A 23,411-nucleotide genomic window follows, 5' to 3' on the forward strand; every position below is an offset into this window, starting at 1 on the left:
GTTTCTCTACGAGACAAGATCCCAAATCACCAGCTACGACAAAGAACAGGAGTAGCTGATGCAGTAGAGAGAGTAGCAACACTGAAATGGAACTGGGCAGGTCACGTGGCTCGAATGACAGATAATAAATGGACAAAGCGGATACTGAAATGGAGACCAAGAGATGATGCTTACCGAAGCAGAGGTCGTCCACCAACACATTGGACTGACGATCTTAAACGTTGTCGTAGGAATTGGATGCAAGAGGCACAAGATCGAAATAGATGGAAAATTATGAGGGAAATCTATGTCCAGCAGTGGATAAGCGACGATTGAATGATGACAAAAGCAGATATCATCTGCCTTTAAGAAACCAATTTCAAATAAACTCATAGACGTGATCTTAAAAATTTTGAAGGTTACCATTTCCTTCGGACTACGTGTCTAATGATTTATTTTCTATACCATAGATCCTAACTACCAATTTAGAGGCCATAGCAATAACTGTCTGGTGTCCCGACCAAATAACCATATGCAGTACATATATTCCACCTAATTACAACTTAATTACTATTTAAATGAGAATAAGCCACAATTAAAGGTTAAATTACGTTTAATTGTGGCTTATTCCCATTGAAATAGTAATTACTTTAAAATGCCATAAGAAAATAGCGTCAGAATCATTACAACTTAACAGAAACCGAGTTTTTTTCTTGAAAGACATTCAGTTGTTGAACAGAATATGACCCCTTGTTTTCCATGTACTTTACCTTTAACTTATAACTTATTGATACAACTGTTGAATTATTTAGTCATAGGTTTTAAGCTTATAGATTAACTGTAGCAATTAGTAACTTGTGCTTTTTGTAATTATTGTACACAATATTGTTTGTGTTAATGGTCTTTGCAGCCGAGACACATTAATTTAAATAAAAAAAAAAACTTTATATTAGTGATATAGTAGTAAAATAACGGAAGTATTTTCATCACTTTCCTGGAAAAAGGAAATATTTTTAAAATTATTTATTTATATTTAGATAAATCCTATTTTATAATTAGAGTTAATAAGAAATGAGTAAAATAATTTTTAGATTTTTCTTAAATAGCCCTAAGAAATGCTGCATTTTATTTTAAAACGCAGCAAGAAACAACATTTGTTAAAGTTTTATTTGAAGTAAGGATATTATTTAGAAAGAATAATTCTAAAACGTTGACTTTGTGACCTACTTCCTTTGCCTCACTGTCCTGCGAGACACTTTAATAAAATGTGAAAGCCATTTATTTATTTTATGAACGTGATTCATTATTAGTTTTAGCTTTGGGCTTAGCTTTAGGTGAGTTTTGTTAGGTATTAAATTTATGACCTCTTTTTAGTTGTCAGTATAGAAAATGGTAAATATTAAAGGCTTCGGGGGAAATTTAATGTGACACTTTTATGGAAAGTAGGAACATGTAGTTATGATATGATAGTCATCTACGTGAAATAATTTATTGCAATAAATATGACATTCATAGATCTAGTCTTATTTGAATTGTGACTGGAGCTACTATACAACTTCTTTGTTGATGTGAAATATTGCATTGTTTTTGACGTTCATTTACTTTGTAATAACAAAATACTTACACAAAATATTACTCTTGTTTCACAAATATTTATGTTGTTATTTTAAATAATTCAACCCTCAGTTTTAAAAAAAAGTGTTTTATACTTACCAATTCTAAAAAATACAAACCTTTTATGAAATATTACACTGTTTGTTACACAGTTTACAATTGAAGAGCTTGGTGCAAAAACCGGCTAAAAACCATTTTTTCCAAAAATTAGATTATCGCTTATTTTGACTCAAAAAAATACTCCGCATCGTTTGCTGCATAAGCCGTCCACGTATAATGTATAGTTGGTTGTCTATCCTTACGTGACCCATTCTTGCGCCAAGCGGCTTGTAATTTTATTGAGAAAATCGATCCTACGGATCGCAAAAAGTGTCTAGGTGCTACCATAGTATAAAAAGAAACTTTGTGGTTAAACTGTGGTGCTACACATGACCGGTTTTTGCCCCCAACAGGTAGTGAGAGCTAACCCTACTTTTGTGTGGTATTGATACGAATATTAAACTTGTTAAAGATGAGTAGTTTTGAGAGTGTTTCTGAGAGCGAAAGTGATAATTTTGGTGATAATAGTGATAATGATTCTGATTATGTATTCAAAAGTAATACTGGCCGAAATAATACAGGGGGTAAGTTATTGGTTCTTTTTAGAATTTAGTTATTTATCCAAGGTTGTTTAATGGATTTTACAGAAGTAGAACCAGCTACTAGTTGTTTAGGAATCACAAGCAACAGACGTGAGTTCCAAAACAAGCATATAACTACAGAAAGCGATTCCACCAGCGACTCCTTTAGCAGCGAAAATAATGAAGGTAAGAATCATGCCTTTTTTAACCGTTCATAACTTCTAAACGGCTGAATCGAATTTCTTGAATCAGGACTAACAATAGGTAGATATTTTCCACTTTTCGACTTAATGATAATTTTAAATTAAAAAAACTAAAAAAAGCCTAGACGATATGGCTAAAAGAGGCTCTTTTTGATTTAAATGTGTTAACGCAACGATGCAGAGACATGAATGTAGATGTATATGCGTGTTTTATTGACTATCGAAAAGCATTTGACTGCGTTAACCATCAAAAGATTATCAAAATTCTGAGAACAACTGAAGTTGACGAACAAGACTTGCCAATTATCTCAGAACTATACTGGCACCAAACGGCAACAATTGAAATAGAGCACACAACATTCTAAGATATACAAATCCGTAGAGAAGTGAGACAGGGTAGCGTCTTATCCCCGCTACTGTTTAATTTATATTTGCAGTCTATATTAAAAGAGGCATTAAACGAGGTCCAAGGCGGAATTAAGATTAACGGAACCAGCATAAACAACATCAGATATGCTGATGATACCGTCTTAGTAGTAAGCAACGCACAAGAACTACAAAATATAATAAATGCGGTAGTTCACCACAGCGAAATGTTTGGTTTACATCTAAACGTTTCCAAAACTAAAACTTTAGTATTTTCAAAGACACCAATAAATGTACATGTGTATGCCAAGGATCAAATAATAGAACAGGTAAATTCCATAAAATATTTGGGAGTAAATATCAATAGTCAGTGTAATTCAAAAGAAGATATCCTGTCAAGAATCGAACAATCAAGGAAAGCATTCATGAGCATGAAAACATTTTTTACAAGATCAGACATTAGTCTGCAGCTTAGAATCCGAATGATCAGATGTTACGTTTTTTCTGTCTTATTGTATAGCTGTGAAAGTTGGACAATGGACTCTGAAATAGAAAAAATAATGGATGCCTTTGAGATGTATATATACAGACGAATGCTGAGAATTCCATGGGTGTAAAGAGTTACTAATGTTGAGGTACTTCATCGCATGTGTAAACAAAAAGAATTGCTAAGAATAATCAAAGAGAAAAAAATGCAATACTTGGGTCATGTATTGAGAGGCGAACAATACGAATTACTTCAAGTTATACTGGAAGGAAAAGTACAGGGCAAAAGATCAGTAGGAAGACGCCAGAACTCGTGGCTGAAAGACCTGAGGAGATGATTCGACCGCTCATCCGCAGAAATCTTTCGCGCAGCAGATTCCAAAACTACAATTGCCATTTGGATCGCCAACTTTCGAAACGAGACGGCGCCGTGAAAAGAAGAAGGGACAGGTTAGTAAATTGGATGGTATACAGCAGACTAGCGCTGTACTAATTAGTCGTCTTTTGCGATAAGTAGGAAAAGCTTGTTAAGGTATAGAATACTTGAACGTCAAGCCTATATAAGGAAAAACAGTAGCGAACCTAATTAGAACTAATTATAATAACGTAAGTAAGTCTTGTTTTTCTTTAATTTTTTCCACAAAGAGTTTTGTTTGTGTTTACTTGTATGTATTTGTTGAGTATAGTTGCAGTCTGCTGTGTTTTATGTGGAACAGAGCTTTCATATACTGGTATTTTTATTTATACTAATTAAAATATTGAACTATGTATAAGCGATATCATAATATAATATATAAGTGATATCAGTCCTCAATGGATTATAAATAGACTTCGGCAAATATGCATATTGCATATTTTGCATATTGTGCATATTTTATGCAAATATTTCATATTTTGGCATATTTGTATAAAAGTTTGCATAAAGTGCATAAAAGTTCAGATTTTTATACTGTATTTGAAAATTTTTAAACATACCAATTTATTTCAATTCTTGTATAAAATTTTGTAGTAATTTTAATCAAGAAATGATCTAAGTACGTAATCTCTACAGGTACAAAACATTTAAAATTTCAAAGAAGATCAATTTAAGTAGCCCTCAACATTCTTAGAAAGTCTCGGTCACTGAGGCATTCAGTTATTGGATAATCGCTAAGGGTTCGCTCATTTGCATTTTATGATCTAATCCCCAAATCTATCTACAATTTATTGTATCTTAACAGCAGGTAAACGGCTAATAGTTTTGTTCCTAATTTAGGGATTTTCCAAAATCTCCCAGTTTATTGAATTAGGTACCTAAACATTTCTAATTTGATGCTCAGATTTGTAAATCATTTTTGTTTTGATATTCAAAGCGTAAACACTCGTTGTGCGTAACAAAAAGGAAGATTGTGATTTTATAATGCCTAAAACAACCAGTGCTTCAACTTGGATTAAACCTTATAAAGAGCTGTCTATGGATATGGGAAAAATCTACTGTTCAGTCTGTGGCAAAATTGTAAGTATCTAATATTTTCTATTAAATATCTAATATTTCATACATACAGGGTGTTTCCAAATGACACTTACAACGTTTGACTCTAGATACTTCTCGAAAAATTGAACAAAACGATATAGTTAATGAGGGGTCAAACTTATTTACTTTTCGAGATACAGGGTGTTAAAATTAAAAAAAAATTAAATTCTTTTAGTTAATAACAACAATAACTTTAAAACCAATAAACGTATTTACTTGAAATTTAGTACTCGTAGGTTATTTTTAAATGAAAAATAGCTTCCTTTAGTGAGAAAAAATTGTCCATGGTACAATACAATGGTGTGTATTTAGAAAAAATTTTCACCTTTACTTTTTTTTATGAAGTCAGCTATTCTAAAACACAATTATTTTTCTTGTAATTGAATTAACAAAAAAAAAACTTTTGTTGAATTTTAAAATAAGTTATATGATGTACTAATGGTTAGTAACAAAAACTAATTTGTGGATTAATACTGCATTTAAAACACTTAGCGAGTGTTTTATTTTCCACACCAGTTATTTGATTAACCAAAAACACCTTGTATATTTTTATATTTTAAAGGTTGGGTTAAAATAAAGGTTTTTATTTTTATTTATAGATAGCATGTGAGAAGAAATTTCAGATAGACCAACATGTGAGAACTGCGTCACACATTGCAAAAAAAGGAAAAATAGGAGGAAAACATCAAACTTCAATGGCTAAATGTTTCCAATCTACTTCAAAAAAATTAGATGAGCAAGAAACTTTTAATAAAGACTTGTGTCGCGCATTAGTGTCTGCAAACATACCGCTTTCAAAATTAGCAAATGTAAATTTTAGTTCGTTTCTAAAAAAATATTGCAAACTTAATGTTCCAAGTGATCGGTCTCTAAGAAGAAATAATGTGAACGGGCTATACTCGTCGGTGTTAATTAATATTAAGGAAGAAATTGCAGATAATTATTTTTACATATCTGTAGACGAAACCACTGATTCCTCAGGAAAGTATATTGCTCATTTATTGATTGGTGTTCTTAAAGAAGATACCTTACCAAAATCTCATCTTATTTCATGCCAGCAACTTGAGAAAACAAATGCTTTAACAATTTCGCGTTTTATACAAGAAACATTAGCAACTTTTTTTCTTCCGACAACTATTCCTTTTAATAAATTACTGCTTATTTTATCGGATGCTGCTCCTTATATGGTGAAAGCAGGACAAAATTTAAAAATATTTTTCCCAGATTTAATACATGTTACTTGTGTAGCGCATGGATTAAACAGAGTTGCAGAGGAAATACGAAAAAAGTTTCCTCTTGTAAATACCATGATATCCAGTGTCAAAAAAGTATTTCTTAAATCTCCTATAAGAATTCAACTTTATAAAGAAATGCTACCTAACATTCCTCTTTCACCACAACCTATTTTAACGCGATGGGGAACATGGTTAGAAGCAGCTAATTTTTATGCAGATCATTTTGTTAAAATAAAGAACATAATTGATACGTTAACAGACGAAAGTTCCCAATCTCTTTTGGATTCTAAACAAACTTTTCAGAGTAACTTGCTTCAACAAGAACTTTCATTTATAAAATCAAATTTTAGTTTTGTTCAAAAAACAATTACTCAGTTAGAATCACCAAAACTGTCATTGTTCGAAAGTACAGCATTAATAAAAGAATTTGCGTCATGTTGTCGGAACGTTAGAGGTAATATTGGAAAAGATATTTTAAAAAAATTTAGAGCTACTATGGAAAAAAATAAAGGTTACCATATTCTTTCTGAAGTAGTCAGTGTTCTAGCTGGAAATATTTCGGAAACAATTAATTTAGAACCAAATGTTTTGGTTAGTTTGAAAAATGCTCCCGTTACATCAGTTGATGTTGAACGAAGTTTTTCCATATATAAATATATGTACTCAGACAGAAGCCACAAGTTTTTGTTAGAAAATTTTGAACACCACTTGGTCATTTATTGTTACCATAATTCTAAATAAGTTTATTCATACTTAAAAATGATGTAGTTACTTAAAATAAATGTAAATCTTAATGAATAGTAGGAAATATTTAGTTATGTACACTTTTTTTTTAAATAAAATTGTTACTATTTTACGATTTTTTTATTTATTTGTATGCATATTTTGTAAACTATTTGCATATTTTCGGGTAAACACGTGCATATTTATGCGCATATTTTCTACATTTTTATTTGCATATTTTCTACATTTTTATTTGCATATTTGCCGAAGTCTAATTATAAATCAAATCAAATATCTGAAAAGTTATCAGTCAGAAATTGATTTTCTAACTCTTCGTCTACGTATCAATGTTTCCATTACACTTTCTTATAAATTACTATAGAATGGACAAAATTACTTTATTGTGTTACTACTTTATGCTTGAAATTATGAACACCAACATGATTTCCATTTTTTAGTTGAGAAAATTTAGTCTGTTACGAAGAGCAATTTTAATATTCTATTAGAAGTGCTAAAAATCGTGCTATATTTTATATAGTGCGGTATATACATGTATGGCGTATCCTAGTAAATATACCTCGACTTTAAGAAGTTTACCGTGCGTCCTGAGATTAAACTTCGAAATATTAAAAGCATAAAACTTTAAAAGGGCTTTTAATAGTTTTCTCGTGTAGTAGAGTGCTTAATCCAGTTATTGGAATTTGCTTTCTGCCCGCTATTAGTATTCTATTAGTATGTTTAAAAGGAATTATATTTTTCTGCAAGAAATAACCAAATACTTTGAGTATTGCATAATTATCAATAGTTACTCTTACACAAAGTCTACTAAAAAAGCATATAGAATCCTTTTACTATTTTTATTGGGAATGAGCCATAATTTTACCTTAAAATACGTATATTTTGACGTTTTAATTTCCACTTCGGAAAATAATAAAAAAGAGCTTTAGAAAAAGTAGCTACAAAAAAATACTAAGTATTTATATTAATCTTATTTCTATTTTTAATTAAACTACTGTCATTATTAAAAAGCTTACAGTGAAGTAAATCTTCATTGATCTGAGTAGATCAATCTGCATTTTCGCCGTTAGTAATTCTTCTCCGTCACAGGTTGGTGTGTATTCTGTCTCGATTTGTAATTGAACTCCAATCCTTTCTGTCTCTCTGAATTAATTCTTCTGTCACTCTTCCTTGTACATTTCCAAACCGTTTTAATCTTTAGACCTTTATGTGTTAAATAATTTCTTCCCGGTTCATCTGACTTCTAGTTTCGCTATTAAGTAGCCTTCTAAATTCTCTGTCTTCTGTTTTCTTACTTCTCAGAAGTAAAGGTCGTGACTGGTCTAATTGCAGTTTTGTATATCATAATTTTGTTTTTTTTATCGTTATTTCTATTCCTTAGTAATTTTTGATATTTGCTTAATATTTTGTTGATACGATCTCATCAGATTGCTTGGATGTGCTTGGTTGTGGTTTGATATTTTGGATGTTCTGTTGATTTTCATAATTATAACTTCTTTTTCTTGTCTAAACATACAGAGAACTAGCATTATTGTCGGCTGCAAAGAAGGCATAGTCAGAAAGAGTATTGGGATCAAAATATCTGTAGCTTTAAATCCGTTGATAGAGTTTTTAAAGGTAGTAGATTTTAACCAGTAGAATTTTATTAAACTGATAGCGGGTGATACACCGTACAGGATGTTCTTTTATCCAAAGTTGGCAGGCATCATAGACGATATTTTTCACAGACTTAACTACAAACCTGAATATTTAAACCTAACTTAAATGACAAGCGTGGCCGTCTAATATTAATAGAACTTTGCCTTCAGGTTTCCTTAAAAGAAAACGATTTAGACACTTCATAAAAATAATGTTATTTACATATTTACATAGCAGAAGAGCATAAGTATCTAGGCATGATCCTAGATAAAAAAGTCTTGTGGTCCAGCCATATAAAGTAAGTAAAACAAAAGTACGAGCGTGGAATTAATCTTCTGCGTTTCGTTTTTCCGTAATTCGTTCCGTAATTCATTCTGAATTACGGTTGTATTCTTTACGGTTCAACATGCAAAACAAATCTATTAACTCTTGATAGAATACAATTTAAATCAATAAAAATTTGTCTAGGAGCTATGATGTCTTCACCAAACCAAGCAGTTCTAGCAGAAGCACAGGAACCACCTTTACACATACGTAGGCAAATGTTACCCAACAAACGTCTAATAACATACAGATTGTTTAATATAACCATGATTCACAAAATAGGTTTACTTTTGACAGAAAATTTAACAAATTCTTATTGAAGAATAAAAAATTCTCCTCCTCTTGCAGAATCTTTTATCAATACGAATTCATTTCAATCTTATATATTACAGCTACCAAAATTTCCTTTTTACATACAAGACTTTAAAGTTCTGATAGACAAACCAACCATTATAATGCCCTCTTATTCAGACTTGCCAATTTTAACTAATCTGATATTCAAATCCATACTAAGCAAATTAGGGGAAGATTTAACAATAATTTATACAGATGGTTCAAAAACTGTTGACAGTACTGGTTTCGCTTTTTTTGTTTCAAACGGCAATTATGTTGAGAAATATCGAATTCCTGAATGTTGTTCTATTTTTACAGCCGAGGCTGCTGCTATACAGAAAGCACTAACTTGGTATGTTCTGATATAATGGAATAATGGTTCTAATGGAATCTGATATTCAAATCCATACTAAGCAAATTAGGGGAAGATTTAACAATAATTTATACAGATGGTTCAAAAACGGTTGACAGTACTAGTTTCGCTTTTTTTGTTTCAAACAGCAATTATGTTGAGAAATATCGAATTCCTGAATGTTGTTCTATTTTTACAGCCGAGGCTCCTGCTATACAGAAAGCACTAAAATTGTGTGTGACTAATTATTGTGAGAACATCGTAAAAGTATCAGATTCTCAGGCAGTATTACAAGCTATTCGTAGCCATCTATTGGATAGTTTTCAAAACTCCATTATACTTGATATCAAAAAATTATTACATGATCTAAAATTTACAAAAAAAAACAGTTACTTTACTCTGGGTTAAAGGACACAATGGAGTAATTGGTAAGAAATTAGTGGATGGTACGGCAAAAAATACATCTGAGATATCCGAAATTACCAATTTTTACTACTTTAAAGATCTTTTTTCTATTATCAGGAGTATTGGCAGGGAAAGATGGATGTCAAAATATAAAGAGGTTCAGAAGACTTCAAGAAACCATTACTTTTCTATTCATCCATGCTTACCAAAAATATTCCCCATTTTAATTTTAACTATAATAAAGTACATTCTTCGTTAACAACCTGCTTAAAACTTAACTATGGCCTCTTTCCAGAGCATCTGCATAGGATTGGAATCTATGAAACTCCTTTCTGTCCTTGTGATGGTAAATCTGTCGGAGATTTGAACCACTTATTTTTCGATTGTCCTAATCATAGGGAACAGACTCGAAGCCTATATTTAGGTTTAATTGATCTCAATATTAGCCTACCAGTTAACATCAGCAATCTGTTATCTTATTCTGACAAATCTATATATAATATTCTAATCAAGTTTATAAACGATTCTAAAATAAAAATTTAAACATCCTTATAACAATTTTCTGCGGCAAAAAGATTTTTTGTCTAATGCCATCTCTCTCTCACACACACACATACATATTTTGATTTTATTGTCTACACATCACAGGTGTCTACACCTCATTGAGGTAATGATGAAAACATTTTTTAAACCTTAGCAGCTAATATAATTTCTTGATGACTATTTTCACTTATTACTTATTAAGTTAAAAACCTACCCAAGCTTGTTATAAAGTTTATAATCTTCCAAACATTTTTCTAACGATTCGAAATATTTTTTACCTCACCTTGATTCATTGCGTGAACGCGATTATGTAAAACACCTTTCTATTTCCTTAGTAACAAGTCAATTTCTAAATAACATAATTTTAGCAAACCTACCTCTCTTTGGTTAAAAGAGTATTTGATTCCAAATTAATTCACAAAGTGGTAACCTGTAGAGCAAACCTTTTTACGTCTTTTACTTCAAAATGTCATAAGTTATAGATGCATTTCTTATAGAAAAACCATTTTTAGCAGCTTGAACGACACGAAAAAATTTTTTTAACTCCAATAACCTCGAGATATACAAGGTTTTCTTATGTACTTATTTGGCATTCGAAAAAATACAGAAAAGGTACCTACCATGGCTCTCCTCCTCCTAAGTGCCTTCTCTGTTGAGGTTGGCGATCAATATGGCAAATTTCTCTTTGTTCTGGGCTTGATGAATTAATTCATTTCCTTTTGTGTGGGTCCAATCTCTGATGTTTCGTAGCCAAAATTTTTTCTTTCGTCCTATGCCTCTTTTACCTTTAATATTGCCTTCTAATATTACCTGGAGCTGCTCAAATTCCATATGGCGCATTATGTGTCCTAGATATGACGTCTTCCTAATTTTGATAGTATTGACCAGATGAGGGCGTGTGTTCATTGCTCTCAGTACTTCTTCATTCGTAGTTCTGCTGGTTCAGCTTATTCTTAGCATTCGGCGGTACATCCACATATCAAATGAATTTAATTTGTTGACATCATACGGTTTTAATGTCCAGGTCTCACACATAATACTTCAGTGTTCTCAATCTTATTGAGACTGATAGCTTGGGGTTACAGAGCATTTTACGCATATTCATGAAACCAGATCTTGCTATTTCAATGCGTCTTCTAATTTCTTTTGAGTGGTCTAGTTGACTATTTAGTTCTCTGCCCAGGTATATGACGCTTTGGGAACTCTGAAGGGTGATACCATTTATTTGTATGTTAGGTGTAACTTGTTCATGGGGGTTTGTGGAATACCAGAATTTTGGTTTTGGATAAGTTAATGTCCAAGCCCAGCCTGTGACTTTCTTCTGATAATATGTTTTTTAATATTTTTAGTTGGTCTTCTGTTTCTGCTATTACTACGGTATCATCGACATATCTTATATTGTTAATGATGATTCCATTGGCTCTGGCACCTTCAGGGCGATCTTCAAGAGAAGCTCTAATTCTATATTCCGCATATACATAATAGGGGGGATAAAATGCACCCTTGACGCACTCCTCGTTCTATGTTGATGTACTTGGTGTTTCCGTTCTCTGTTCGAACGCATCCTGTGTGGTTCCAGTATGTACTACTTATGATAGCTATGTCGTGTCCGTCCAACCCTACTTATTTTAGCACCTCGATCAATTTTCCGTGTTTGATGCGGTCAAACCCTCAAGATACCTTTCTGCTATCAGTGTCAATCCCATAATTGCTTCTCTATTGCCTGTACCCTTTCTAAAGCCATATTGAGAACGACTCAGGTATTCTTCACACTTATTTTGAATTTGGTATGGCCATCTTACCCAAAAGTAGACGAATCAAAATGAGACCACTCAAAACTACTTCATTTACCTTAATTTGGTTTTATCAGTGTATTGTGACAATAAAACAATGTAAAGCAATGTATGTTGTCACTTGGATTACTGACAGGCATGTGTCATCAAATGTAAGAAATTAAAACATGGCCATCTCACCTAGTACGGTCATATATCCTGGACTTACCCATTATAATCACCTAAATGAAGAACTTAAATATATAGAAAACCTCAACACAGAAAACGAATTCCGAGCATTCTATAAGAAGGTTAACATCAACAGAAAATAATTTAAGGCAACCACAAGACAATGCAAAAGTCAGAATAATAACTAACAACAAGGAAAGGTGTATTGAATAGATGGGTGGAGTAATTTAACCAAGCACTTAATATAAAGGAAGAAAAAGAAAACCTGGAAGACGAAGGAAATGAGTTAAGGGAAACAGACAAAAGGGAAGAGGAACCACCAACGATTCTTCAAGTTAAAGATGCAGTTAAAAAACTAGCCAAAAACAAATTACTCGGAATGGGTAATCTCCCAGCTAAACGATATACAGAAGGTGACAATAATACCATAAGGCATTACGGTAGGTTATAAAAGAAATATGAACACCGAAATCCGTCCCAAATGATTGGAATATTGGAATATTTTGCACCATACACACCAAGAGAGATATCTTTAAATGCTCTAACCACAGAGGAATTACTCAGTACTATATCACCTTATGGCACCATATGCACAATGGATAATAGGAAAATACCAGGCTAGTTTTATAAGTGGTAAATCAATAATTCATTGGGTTGCAACCCTGAAACAAATTTTGGAAAAAAACACAGGAATATGGCGTTGATACTCATTACATATGTACAGACTACAAAACGTCCTGCGACTCTGTAAATAAAAGAGAAATGTTTAAAGTAATGAAAGAGCTAGGAATACCAAATCAGTTGGTAAATTTAACAAAAATAACCCTTCAAAAAGTGGAATGTAGAGTACGACTTCAGGGGGAACTGTCTGAACCTTTTAAAACAAATAACAGGCTGCGCCAGGAAGACTCTCTCCTGTATACCTGTTTAATCTGGCTTTGGAAAAAGTGTAGCATGCAGAAAATTCCTTGAAAACTATCTTATACTCAAGTATAAAATTTATCCAGTACGTCTCTGGGCCAGGTATTAAATATTTCCTCAATTTTGTGTTTACAAAAACTTGTTTGAGACGCATTCACAAGAACTGGTAGTAAAATAATTCAAGTATTACGTCTTAGTTCTGCAATTCAGAAAAGCAAGTATGATTCAAGGGCAGATGCCGTGTTTAACCAGAATTTTGGGTTGTTTCTCGGCGAAAGCGGGGTAAGGGACGGGGTAAGCCGATATACAACATCGAAGGTTAGAGTGAATTCGAGTTAAGGTTGGAAGATTTGGTCAAACGGAACACACGTCGTTATGTAGTTTGCTAGAAGCCGGCAAATTTGTCGAAGAAAAAGTGATTTTTACTCAAAGTAATGTGTCAACGCTGAACGAGTAATCACTGTTTTTTGTTATATGCCATACCTCATATAAGAGTTTTCTAATTGGCGTTTTGCAACAATTTTAAAGATAACCACATATTGCCATTGTGTTCGTTGTACCTGTTCCAGTCTTTTAAGGAGGCGAGTTTTCCAAGGTTTGTGTTCCAGTGCTAGCTTCCACCCTCATTTTCTTATCACTGGTCGTCGTCCCAGTTCTACCCCCAGAAATTTTAGTAGGTCCAGTTTCCAACCTCAGAAATGTTAAGAAAAGAGATTTAGTGAAATTTAATTTTTTTGTGTTTAAATTTTAGAGTAAAGATGGACATTTTTTTCCTAATAATTGCTTTCGTTAAAATTTAAGAATTTGTAATAATTAAAATTATCTGTCTTAGGGCGTGGTTAGCTGTCATTTTAATTGTTCTTCGTTGTAAAATTAAATGTTGACATATGACAGCTAGCTTTATTATTTTGTGACATTAACTTGTTTTGCCACAGTTTATATCCCAGTATTTTTTGGTATACATTTATGTAGCTATTTATATCGTATATATTTTGTACCATTTAATATCTGTAACTGTTTGTGGTAAGACAGTAATAAATGTTTATGTTTAATTTATTTCTCTGAACCATTTTGTCTATATATTTTAGAAAAATCTCATAACCCCTTTTGTGTTTTTTTTTAGGAAGGAAGTCTCTTTTTTTTCTTTATCCAGCAAGACAAGGATCCTTCGAAGCGGCGTCCTTATGGTAAATAGCTAGAGGTCCTTCTTGTTGTGTTTTGTACATTTGACCAGGAGACTTATGTAAGTACTATCTTTTTGTTTCTTTTTTTGTAGTTGCCCCTATATAATCCCATAGTTTCATTCACTTATCCACGACCCAGCTACTCCAAATAAATCCTGAGTGCCGTTCGCATAAGTTTCGTTTATTTTGCTTGCCCTATACCCCAATGGTTTCTGTCCCCAATTTTCAACCCTCTAGAATAATACCCTATGGGGTAGGCAAAATATTTCGTTACAAAAGTAATACGTATGTAATAAATCACAATCACTGGTTGAATATATAATAAATCAGCGCAAATCCTGGCTTATGCTGATAATATCAATATTGTTGGGAAAACGGAAAACGCTGTACGAGAGGCGTATGTAGCATTAAAAGAATCAGCTACAAAAATGGGTTTAATAATAAATACCAACAAAACGAAGTATATAAAAATGAGAACGCAACCACAAATCCTACAAGCACTTGTTATAGAAAACGACGTCATGGAAGCAGTGAACGAATTTGTATATCTGGGAGCGCTCCTTAACACTGAAAATAATACTACCCTAGAGATAAACAGCAGAATTTTCTCTGGCAACAGATGCTATTTTGGGTTCAATCTCCTCCTTAAATTCACAATTATATCGAGGAATATAAAAATAAAACTCTACAAAACACTAATACGCCCAGGTATAACATATGGTTCAGAGACCTGGACTGTAACAAAAAATAATAAAACCATGTTAGGATGTTTCGATAGAAAAGTACTAAGACGAATCTATGGAGCAGTAAATGGCAATGGAGTATAGAGAAGATGATACAACTTCAAACTTTATAGAATATACCAGGAACCAGATATCGTAAAACATATTAAGATAGGACGTCTGAGGTGGATAGGGCATGTAATGTGGATGGAACAAAATGATCCAACTAGAAAAACGCTCCTTGATAGATCCATTGGTAATACAAGAAGAGAAAGATCCAGAACAAGGTTCCTTGATAACATCGATGAAGACATAAGAAATATGGGAATACGTGCTTGGCGAAGGAAGGCGATGGATAGGGACGACTAGAGTGAAATTCTTGAGGCAGCCAGGAACCACGCAGGATATACCCATTATATCAACTGAGTTTCGAAATACGTTTTTTCTGTATCTTTCGATGATATCCAATTACATTTCATTTTTTAGATACATACATTTTTTTGGTGGCAAATAAAAACAATTTGTCGTTAACAATCGTTATACAAAAGTCTGTTTCTTGGTATGAAAAGAAAGGAATAAAACAATCTCTTATAGCAACTGTTATTTCAAATTATTTTTTTTCTTTTTAAAAAGCATATTTATTAATGACATAAGTTTATTAGTACACTAATAAAAATCATCATAATTAAATATTATTAGATTTATATGAAGTAGTAATGAAAAAAGCGCCGTAATAAAGTTTTCACCTTTCCTTAAAGATGTAAATATGAATCGCAGGTCGGATACCATGTTACTTCGTTGACATAATATATGAACCGTAGCTCACTATACAAGACAGGAATCGCTGTAGATATTTTAGAATTCTTATTGCACTACATCAGGAAATGCGAACACGTTCGAGATAAAACAAAATTCAACTTCAGATATTCAGCATATTTTAGAATCTAGCATAGGCATATCTCTGGCTGAACACAACATCAGTGCATACTTCTCGTAACACGAACACGTTTGAAGAATCAATAAAAACTTGAAAAACAAAAGAAAGGGTATTATTATTTTTTATATCGTGTAATCTGATTTGCGTATAAAATAAAATTGATTCCTAAAAATAGTTTGGAAGTATTTACAAATTGCTGTTAATAATAGGTGTTATGAGTTTGATAATCAGAGACATAAGCCTGACAAAAATTTGATCTCGTTAAAAAAAGATCGGATAAGTGAGGAGATTATCGCGAAGCTCGGACTGAAAATAATAAAGAACTTAGGATAAAAATAAAATCCTGAAGAAGTCATTGCAAGGAGATAGAACCGACTTCTGAAATGTCAAGGCTTCAGAAAGTACTCAAAGGATCCTCAGACAAACATTTCTTTACTCCAAAAGAAGTCAGGTAAATACATTAGAATAGTGTACATAACCTGTAATAAGTTTTCTGTAAAGTATATAATTTAGAGTAAACTATTTTGAGTCTAAAACAAAACTAATACCACTAGACACATAGCAGCAAAGTTAACTGGATACCATGACTTCTGGTTTCAGTGAGAACTGGCGTGTGTCAAAAGATGTGACAAACCAGGATAAAAACAATTGGACAATAAATCGTTTAAGGTAAGTACCTTCTGTACAAGAAAATATATATAATACAACAGGCAAGCTTAGGATTGGTGTACATACCAAAATCATGGAGGCTTATAAGGGTGGCTTTTATACCCAAACCTGACAAAACTAGACAGGAAGAAGATAGGTCCCTAAGGCCAATAGGTCTGGTGACAATCGTGCTGAGAACGTTATTATAAAAACTCCCTGATAGGCGTATTAGAGATATGGTATTGGTTGAAAGGGGTAGCGGGTGGATACTTCTCTGCGATCCTGGCAGGGGACAAATCTACTTTAGGACTAGCACACCTGCCCACGCGAGCTCATGGATTTCTCCAAGAGAAACCATGTCCAAACCCAAAACATTCCCATATCCACCATTTCCTCCCTTCACTTCCAAAACAACTCGCCAACACGCACTAGCTAAGCGTTGCATTTTATTGGCTTAAAACCCTAAAAGTTATTTTCCATGAAATACAAAACTACTGAACAGCCCTCAGGCTTCGGCGTGGCGGCTCCAACACCCCCAAACAAGATAGCGGTTGGAACAGGTTTGGAGCAGAGGGTGCTTAGGCTTCCCTGGAAGAAATCAGTCTACTACAAAGAGCGACAAATGCATATTACTTCATAAAGCGTTAGAACTCTTATATTAGACAAGAAGGACTACAGGACCTAGAAACAGCGTTACATACCATGCCAACATATTAAACAATTAATATGGGCGACTTTATTGCGAAAATGGGGTTTAAACAAGATAATGCAGAATGTACGCATGCAAAGATTGCTAAACTTCTTAGGCGAGAAAATTTAGTTACGATGCACCCTTTTTTCGATAAAAAACCTCAGCGTAAATTGACATGGATCAGTTCAGATGACAGTGTCAAAAATAAAATAGATTATATCATAATAAACAGAAAAGAAATAATCAAAGACATCGAAGTACTAACAAATTTTCAATAGGAAGAGAAGACAGATTAATCCGAGCTAAAATACTAGTAATGTCAAATTGGAAAGAACAAAGATAATCCTAAAAACAAGAAAAAAGAAATGGATATCTCCAGAAAACAACGACCTGTATGAAGATAAACTAACCAGACATATACAAAACTTGCAAGACAAAATAGAAGATGTAGATCAAGCAAATGATGGCATTATAAAGGCTCTAAAATAAATGGAAAGGGAGTGCTGCCCGACCGTTCTGACTCGTAAGGAAAAACTAAGCCAAAATACCAAAGAGCTAATAGGTAAAAGAAGACAGCTGACGGAAAAATATGGCTCCAACTACACAAAAATAGAGAAAGCAAGTAAGGATATCCACCGGTCAATCCGAAAAGATGCAAGAGAAAACAGTATAAGAAAAATAACTAAAATAATTCAAGAAAACAAAAGTTTTAAAGTGTTGAGGCGACATGTTGTACAAACAACATAGGCAACAAAAATATGTACAATATAAAAAACAAAGATGACATTACTAATGATAAAACCAAAATCCTTGAAGTTGTCGAATCATTTTATCGCGAAATGTATAAGAGCACCAACGAAAAGCAAGATCAGCCCCTGCCCAAATTCACAAACCAGGGATCACAATTATTGCCAAAAATACCTCCACACGAAATTAAAACGGCACTTTTAGAAATAAAAGATAACAAATCCCCTGGTGATGACGGAGTAGGAAGCGATCAAACTAGATGGAAATAAAAGTATCCAGACTTTGGCCAAGCTTTTCACCGAATGCATCTACCAAGGAAAAACTCCTTCTTAATGGAATAATGCAGTTATTACTTTATATCTCAAGCAAGGAGACATAACAGATTTAAGAAACTACCATCCTATCAGTTTGCTTTCACACATATATAAACTTTTTTAAAAAATTATCAAAAAAGACTGGACGCCCAATTTAACTTCTACCAGCCTAGAGAACAAGCTGGATTTAGATCGGCATACAGCAATAACGACCACTTACTAGTGATAAAGAACCTGATAGAGAAGTTTGTAAAATACAACAAACCATTGGCACTGATATTTGTCGACTACAAGAAAGCATTCGATATCATAAGCCATCAGAAAATGTTAAAAGCATTGACAAAATGTCGAAGACTATCTGAACAAGAAACAATTAAATTTTGTATACAGCGAGGAGTACGGCAAGATGACACAGTCTCTCCAAAGCTATTCACGACGCTATTTATAACACACTTGTAAGAAGGCACATCTGAACGAGCATGGTATTAATATAATTGGAGAGAAGCTCAGTCATTTGAGATTTGCCGATGACATCGTCCTTATAGCCGATCGTATGGATGATGCAATAATATTGTTTGAAAAATTATATCACGCTTCCTTGGAGGTCGAACTAAAGATTAATATGAACAAGACGCAAATAATGACTAATCTGGTGCTAAATCGACTACATCGTATAAGTACGTAGGATATGAAATTCGGTTGGGCAGAAATAACCAGACATGTGAGCTCCAACTTCGCATAGGATTAGCCTGAGTAATTAAAGTATATATTTAAATCGGATCTACCCATATGCTTCAAAAGCAAAATCTTTGACCAATGTGTGTTACCTGTACTCACTTATGGAGCGGAAACATAAACAGTCACAAAAATGGTAGTTAATAAGATTCGCGTGACTCAGATGCTTATGGAGCTTCAGATGTTAGGTGTCTCTCTGAGAGACTGAATTACAAACGAGAAAATACGTAGTAGAACAAAAACAACAAACACTATCGAAAAAATCGCGTCGTAAAAATGGAATTGGGCAGGACACGTCGCCAGATTATTAGACAACCGATAAACAAAACGTATTTTAGAGTGAAGACCAAGGCAAGAAGCAATACGGAGCAGAGGAGGCCCACCAACTAGATGGACTGACGATCTAAAGCAGTAACTGAATGCAAGCCGCACAAGACATAGACAGATGGAAAGAGCTGAGGGAGACCGATGTCTAGCAGTCATGACAAGATGATTGGTTGAAAATGCGATACCTTAGGGACTGTATGCGTATCAAGCAAAACACTCTTCAGATACACCAAAGCACTATCTCATACCAAAAGAAGTACGTTCCCGGAAACTAAGAGGTGATATTGGGTGCAATTCTCTATATAAAGATATGGTTTGAAATAAATGCCGCTACAGAAAAGTGTCCCTAATAGTAGACGGAAATTGCTCTGATCATTGAAAACACGTTTACCCAAATAAGGATACTACAGTCCAAACTTAAGTCTGGTAGAGATATCTTAGTCGGGGTTTGACAGAGCTAGATGAGCAGATATTCGCGAGTGAGGTAAATAAGGGAACACGTAAAAGAAGAAAATCTTGGGCACCACCCTGTTTTTGAAGAAATAAGGAAATCTATTAAATACGAGAATAGAAGAAAAATAAGATAAGAATGATAACGGGAAAAATACAAAGCAATGAGAATGGAAAGCAAATAAAAAAACACCAATACGAGAATCATACATATGGTTACTAGAGGGGAATAAATTAGTAATAAGGAGTTTAATTATTCATGCAGTAAGTACTAAAATCATGACATATATATATACAATACACATATGCCGATAAATTAATAAATATACACAATAAATCAACTACCCATGTTCTGAAATAAAATAATAAATATTTACTCTAACAGTGTTATACTAGCGGACCAACTCGACATCGAGTTTTTTAAATGAAATTTTTATTTTGCGAGAAAAATTAAGAGATCAATACAAACAATATAAGCAAGAATATACATAACATTCATCAATAATAATGCAAGTAAAAAAAAAGTGATTATGGAAGTCGACCTCAAAACCGGAATGCAATTTTTATTTCATCAAATGTCGACATGGATATCATTTAGCAGTTAATTTTGCATCTTCTTCTTCTTCTACGGCACTACAGCCCAAAATGAGCCTTGGCCTCCTTTATTTTTTGCCTCCACCCTTGTCTGTCTGTGGCTGCTCTTCTCCATACACGGACTCCTAAAAGTGCTTGTGCGTCGCTGCTTACTGTGTCTTCCCAGCGCTTTCTTGGCTTTCCAACTGGTCTCTTTCCCTGCATTCTGGCGTTCAGTGCTCGTTTTGGTAGCCTATCCTCTCCCATTCGTATCACATGTCCGGCCCATTGCAATCTTTGTATTCTAATGAAGTCTGACAGGGGTGTTTCCTTATACAGTTGATAGAGCTCGTTGTTATATCGAATTCTGAAGATTCCGTTTTCCCTCACAGGTCCTAGTATTCTCCTCAGTACTTTTCTTTCGAATGTGTCGAGTTTGTTTTTGGATGTTTCTTTCAGGACCCATGCTTCGCTGCCATAACATGCTATTGGCCGAATTAAAGTTTTATAGATTCTCATCTTTGTATTTCGGTGGACACTTTTAGACCGAAATATATGGGAGAGGGCAAAATAAGCTTTGTTTGCCTGCGTTATCCTTTTTCGTATTTCTCCATCCTCTGCTCCATCGGCATATATTTCTACTCCCAGGTATGTAAACTTTCCAACCGTTTCAATGTCATCTTCATGCATAATGTTTTGTGGGATTATATTTCTTCTCGTCTGTACCATTATTTTTGTTTTTTTCTGTGTTAATTTCCAGACCTAGCCTTTTCGTTTGTGTTTTTAACTCTGCGTATGCTTCCTGTGCTCCTGTTGATGTTCTACTCATATTATTAATATCATCGGCGTAGGCAGCCAGTTGAACCGTTTTATTGGTCAGTAGGTTTTCTCGTCCAGTTTGCATTTGCCTAACCGCATACTCCAGTGCCAGGTTAAACAATGTTGGTGCCAGCCCATCTCCCTGCTTTAGTCCCTGCGAGATTTTGAAAAAGTCTGTCCGGTTGTTTTGTATTCGTACACATGCCTGAGTTTCATCCATTGTGGCTTTAATGAGTCTAATCAGCTTATGTGGTATTGCTAATTCTGCCAATATATAGTATAGTCTGTCCCTTTTGACTGAATCGTATGCCTGTTTGAAGTCTACAAACACGTTGTGAACATCAATGTCGTGTTCCCACGATTTGCTCAAGACCTGCTTGACTGTAAATATTTGATCCATTGTCGATCTTCCCCGTCTGAAGCCCGTCTGATATTCTCCAATAATATTTTCTGCTAGTGGTTGGAGTCGCTGGTTTATAATATACGTGAGGACTTTATACGCTGTACATAGTAGAGAAATTCCACGGTAGTTTTTGCACTGGAGTTTGTCTCCTTTTTTATAGATTGGGCATACTATACTTTTCTTCCATTCGTCGGGTATTTTCTCTTCTTGCCATATTTCTTTGATAAGCGCGTGGATATGACTTGATAGGTGGTTGCCACCTACCTTATACAGTTCTGCTGGAATCTCGTCAACTCCCGGGGCTTTATTGTTTTTCTGGGCCTTAATAGCTTCGAGAACTTCCTCCATGGTTGGAGCTTCTACTTCAACTTCGTTTTCTTCTATATGGTTCGTACCCATTTCATCTTCCATATCTACTTGTGTTCCAAGTAGGGTCTGAAAATAATGCTTCCAGGTTTCTGTGACTTTCTGTTGGTCACTGATTATTTGCCCACTTTCATCTTTGCATAGGCTTGTTTGAGGTTTATATCCACTTTTTATCTTTTTTAGGTATTCGTAAGCTCCTCTAGTTTCGTTTTTTTTTTTGAAATTTTGTTCCATTTCTTCTATTTGTCCATTTTCATAAGCTCTCTTTTTGTTTCTGCATATCTTGTCTGCTTTCCGTCTTGCGACTTCAAATGATGTTCGTCTTTCCCGTGTTCTTCTTGTTATGTACATTGTCACATCTAGTGTCCCTAATAGTAGACGGAAATTGCTCTGATCATTGAAAACACGTTTACCCAAATAAGGATACTACAGTCCAAACTTAAGTCTGGTAGAGATATCTTAGTCGGGGTTTGACAGAGCTAGATTAGCAGATATTCGCGAGTGAGGTAAATAAGGGAACACGTAAAAGAAGAAAATCTTGGGTACCACCCTGTTTTTGAAGAAATAAGGAAATCTATTAAATACGAGAATAGAAGAAAAATAAGATAAGAATGATAACGGAAAAAATACAAAGCAATGAGAATGGAAAGCAAATAAAAAAACACCAATACGAGAATCATACATATGGTTACTAGAGGGGAATAAATTAGTAATAAGGAGTTTAATTATTCATGCAGTAAGTACTAAAATCATGACATATATACAATACACATATGCCGATAAATTAATAAATATACACAATAAATCAACTACCCATGTTCTGAAATAAAATAATAAATATTTACTCTAACAGTGTTATACTAGCGGACCAACTCGACATCGAGTTTTTTAAATGAAATTTTTATTTTGCGAGAAAAATTAAGAGATCAATACAAACAATATAAGCAAGAATATACATAACATTCAGCAATAATAATGCAAGTAAAAAAAAAGTGATTATGGAAGTCGACCTCAAAACCGGAATGCAATTTTTATTTCATCAAATGTCGACATGGATATCATTTAGCAGTTAATTTTGCATGCTGATCACGAATCCGGTGTCAGATTTGCTCTATCTTGACGTTTTATGCGCGTTTCGGGTCACTTCCGGTGCCGGATCGCAACCGGAAGTACATATTTAGATTCGTCTCGACGAGACCTTTCGATCCATAGATACATTGTGGGGTCTAAAACTTAAAATAAATTTTAACTTCCGGTCATC

This window comes from Diabrotica undecimpunctata, chromosome 2 (genome assembly GCF_040954645.1).
Source record: "Diabrotica undecimpunctata isolate CICGRU chromosome 2, icDiaUnde3, whole genome shotgun sequence".
Lineage (NCBI taxonomy): Eukaryota > Metazoa > Arthropoda > Insecta > Coleoptera > Chrysomelidae > Diabrotica > Diabrotica undecimpunctata.